The sequence below is a fragment of the Etheostoma spectabile genome, chromosome 13 (assembly GCF_008692095.1).
Source record: "Etheostoma spectabile isolate EspeVRDwgs_2016 chromosome 13, UIUC_Espe_1.0, whole genome shotgun sequence".
Classification (NCBI taxonomy): Eukaryota; Metazoa; Chordata; class Actinopteri; order Perciformes; family Percidae; genus Etheostoma; species Etheostoma spectabile.
The window spans coordinates 19908508-19913355 of NC_045745.1; the positions used below are offsets into that span (position 1 = coordinate 19908508).

Below are 4848 nucleotides of genomic sequence, written 5' to 3' on the forward strand. Positions count from 1 at the left end.
TTAAAAATTACATTTAATTGATTATTAAAGTTGTCTATTAACTTTATTATTCTGCATATTTTCCTGCACATATTTCCCTATCCTTTGTTCTTGCGTCACAGAGTGTGCAGCTGTGTATTATGGAAAAAGACAAACAATCATACCAGATTATAAAAGATCCAGTATGATTGTTCCTCCCTCATTTCCAACTGCCAAATAAGCATCTATAGTCTACCTACGGTTTATGTTTACCAATATCTTTTATAACACACACCACCTGCTTATTTTCTCTACCGCTGCCTCTATTTGGATTGTAGAAAATACTTGATTTATAATTGATATTTTCCACAAAATACACTTCCCTTTGATTATGTCTGGCTGCACAGTGCCACATAAGTTCAAAGGCAGTTTCCCTAATGGATGTGCTTCTTCACAGCCTATTTCACCACCATTCCACATATGATTTCTCTCCTCTTCTTTTCATGCCTATGTTAGAATGCAACACACCACCCTCACTCTCACTGCTGGATCTTGACAGGCCATATGGGGGAGCAGACACTTCCTAACATTGGCTCGAGGAAAAGATGAGAATGTGTAAGAGTGTGTCTGAGAGAGAGAAAGGGAAGGTGGGTGTGTGACAGGAAAGGGGTCCAAGAGAAAAATGACGCTGATAAAAACAGATAACAGAGTGGCAGAGGGAGCAAAGTGAGAAATAAAGGAGGAGATGACAGAGACAATAAAGTAGCGAGCAAAAGGTAGACAAAGAACGAGTGATAGAGATCCAGTGGCAGATAGAGAAGCTTGTTCCCTCTCTTGGTAGCAGGTGGCAGGCAGACAGACAGACAGACAGACAGACAGACAGGCACGCAGGTGGGCAGCAAACACAATTGAATATTGGTTGATGCATTAATCAATACATCACTGATGGAAGCATAAACAATTATTTGTCATTCATCTTCCTTTTATCCTCCGACACCTTCTCTATAGCAGCACAAAAGGCAGCTCAATCCACCAGGTCTTGGATTATTTTGTGCTGCTCTACAGTGAAGCCTTGTGCTGACATGTTGAGATACATGCATTAAAAAAAGCTATTAATATCAAATTAGAAAAGTTCTAATATGAAATACATTTTATATTGGCTGTAATAACCTCTGATGCCTTTAGGGAAGTTTGTTGATTAATGAAATTAATGAACTTGGTGACAGGGTGAGCTAGTGCGGAGAGAAAGCATCCCCTTAAAAAATACATTGAAAAAAGAAAAGCTTAAATGTCACTGGTCAGATGCATATGGCAGCAAAAGCCGGTAAATGTTCACCAGATTCGACTTCCAACCGTAAACAACAGACAAGTGAGAGCATTGGCCTTCAACTATATCCAATATAAAAACACTGTGCTCACCATGTTCATTGGAAAATGGTGATTTTATAACCTGTGTGTTGTAAATATCCATCAACGTTTACTGGTATAAATTTGCACACAGTTGTTTTTCTGTTCTGTGAGGTATTATTACCAAAATTACAAGTGCTCCCACAAGAGTGGTTTTAGGTAAGACAAAAAGGTCCAGGGTGCTCAGGAAGTTCAGTCAGATGATTGAAGGTGCTCTTTCGGGTCGTCCAGAATGCAATTAAGTATAGAAAAAAAGGAAATCCAAGGCACTCTTCTTCAAAATTATTTTAAAAGCCTTTATTTTACTGGCTATTTCATTTAGAAGACATAGGGATAAGCAACCCACGCGTAGCGGCATTGACAGCCTACTTCAGGGTGCGGGTTTAGGTAATCGGATCTAAACTACTGGCTGGTTTACAACATGTTTGATCACCTGAACCACTAAGTCTGATGTCTTCTGTGAAAAAGGGGCATTTGTCAAGTAAAAATGCCAAACATTCTCTGGTTCTAGCTTCTCATACGTGAAGCTATGCAGGTTTTCTTTGTTTTATATCATTGTAAATTGCATATATGCAGGATTAAAACTGTTGAACCAGTCCAAACAAATAATTTAAGGACTATGGGCTTTGGGTACATGTGGTGGGCATATATATATATATATATATATGTATATTATATAAAATAATATTATATTATTTTAATTTTGATACTGTTTTCCAGCAGTTTATAAAGTAAGTCGCAGATAGTTAAAATAATTGTTGCAGACATGATCCTAACTATGACATCAGAAAAAAACTCTAAAATTAAAAATGATCCTGCATTCGTTCTTCCCTCTGGAACAAACCAATCGAGCCTCAAGATTCAACAGTGGACATCTGTTCTACTTTAGACACTAAGCCCTCACCTACAGAATTCATGTATGAGTGTTTAAGTCAGGGATCAGCTAGCTACATAAAAATGTAAATGAAATATTCTCTTGTCCTTTAAGGCAGTTTTGTAATGATGAAATTAATGAAGCGAGTGACAGCATGCCTGTTAGGGAAAGTGGTTGGAAACTAAAACCGATAACTGAAAGGTCATGGATTTGATCCCTGTGTATCCTTGAGCAAAACACAGAGCCCCTAGCTGCTCTGTCACATGGAATATAAATGTGCAGGTTGTGGACGTTAGGTAACTGATGCAGTCTGGGACAAGACAGCAGTGGCCCTTTGGGCTCCAGAAGATGTTTCTAAACCTTGTAATTTTTCAGTGGTGGAAGAGGTTTTCAGCTCCTTTACACAAAAGTCCACTATGAGTAAAAGTTGTGCATTCAAAATCCTACTAAAATAAAGGTACAGCAGTATTATAAGAAACATGTACTTAAAGTAGCCTATTCATAGAAAAAGTAAAGTACTCATGTAGAACAATTGCCCTTGTGACTAATATATATAGTATTATATTAATACTTATGCATAAATAAGTATTTTACTGTTGTAATTGGAGCTATTTCTAACTACTTTTACACAGTTCTGTATAGTCCAATGGTTCCCAACGTCTTGAGTCGGGCCCCTTCAAAGGGTCACAAGGTAAATCTGATGGGTCAAGGGATCTCGAGATGATTAATAAGATTTGTTGTGAAATATTTGATAGTTTGATCTCTTTGAGCCTGATACCATTTTTTTTGTAAAACCATCATAAGCGGTTTGGAGGAGAAATCATAGACATCTGAAACCTTGTTTTTTGTAAAGGAGCACAAGTCAAAAAGTTTGAACACCACTGGTTTGATCCTTAGCATTAATATTGGCTTTTATAAGCTAATGATATGATATATGGTTTACATAATAGTATGAAAAGTAACTGTTGTTGTTACGTCAATGTAGGGATGTAAGACATACAATTATTACCTCTGAAATGCAGTGGAGTAGCTGTAAGCAAGGAACTTGTTTTGGTGGAACATTTGCACGTGTGAACATGTGTACAACAGAAAACTCTGAATGGACAGATAGTCTAGCTAACTGTGTGGATTTACCCTGCAGAGATCTGAGGACCAGTTAACCATAGTCCTCAGAAATCAACCAGAGTTTAAAATTACAACACAAAGTAAGCGGAAGGTAACGGGATTTCCGGCAGAACGAGAGCAATCAAGCAAGTGGAATGTCGTGGATATAGACTAGGTACATTGTATTAAAAACAAATACAAGCACCTAAAAGTATGTGTATGTATCACTTTGGTCACTGGTTTTTAAACTCATGTTCAGAAACCAGCATTTCTGAATGGACATCTCTGCTGTATGTGAGAAGAGCTCACTTTCTTCATTGATTTTTTTACTAGAATAAGTTTTTCAGAGGTGACTGCTAATCTCTTTGCCCTTAAAGCATTCTCTTTGTTTTTAGTCAGTGAAACAAAAGACAACTCTCAAAGCAACTCTCTGGGGAGCCAGCTACCTCAGAGCGGAGTATCTGAGACTGGGCAGGGGGATGTCAAGGAGACCGTGTACAGGGATTGGAGCTCTCGAGGACTGGCTATCCAGTTGAGATGAGCACAGATAAAGTAGTGTGGCAACAAAGTACAAACACTCCACTGTCAAAATGCATTACCTCTCCAATGGAAACACAAACTGTTCAAATATAAACCTGACAAAACGCAAGATTTTCTTCTGATCTCAGGTCAGCTTAAGCCTGCACACAAGAGCCTGTCTACTTCCGAGCTTTGCAGGAGGTTTTGTGAGCTTTCGTGTAGTGAGGTCATAGCGCTACATGTTCCATAAACAATCAATAGAACATGCACTGATTGAATACTTGCGCAGTGCTCATGCTGTTTTTCTTTGTATGTGAGGGCATGTCATGTCAGATCTACCATTTCATACAAAGGTCACAGGCAGGCACGTGCACACATCCAAAGGGGCTTGAGCACCTGCCCTTTTTCTTCCTCATTTGTTTTTATTTTTAATAATAAATATACCCTATATACATATATATATATATATATATATATTCATTCTAGCACACAGCTTCTTTGTCAAACATATGTATTTCTTGAATTAAAATAATCTCTCTCTCTCTCTCGCTCTGTCTCTCTCTCTCTCTTTCTCTCTCTGCGATGCCTCTCCTCGCAGCAGTACGCCCCACACACACAGACACCCACAGAGAGAGGCAGACAGGCAGGCAGACAGGCAGACAGAAACCTAACCCAGAAAGTTTTTGTCTTGGGTTGAGGTGAGTGGTGATGAACAAAAGACTAAGCAGAGAGTGCTTCGAGTTTACAGCTAACTACCCAAAAGACAAAACAAATAGTTAACTTCTGCCTTGCTAACATGCATGAGCTACTAGCTTATGTAATAAGTCCCTACAGGCTAATGTACTGTACTTAATGGAGAAACTTCAGGTGAACAGCTACAGTAAAATCTGTGTTTAATTGCGTCATCATGATTGCCACAGTGATATGCAAATAAGGCGTTAACAAATTAAAATTCGCTAATTTGCACATATTTGACAAGGCACTGC

General features: G+C 38.5%; 1 protein-coding gene across 1 annotated transcript in view; it reads right to left on the minus strand.

Annotated features, from left to right (window-relative positions):
- nsg2 (neuronal vesicle trafficking associated 2) overlaps positions 1-4848 on the minus strand; it is a 34905-nt gene that overhangs the window by 8317 nt on the left and 21740 nt on the right. The gene's annotated exons all lie outside the window — the stretch shown is intronic.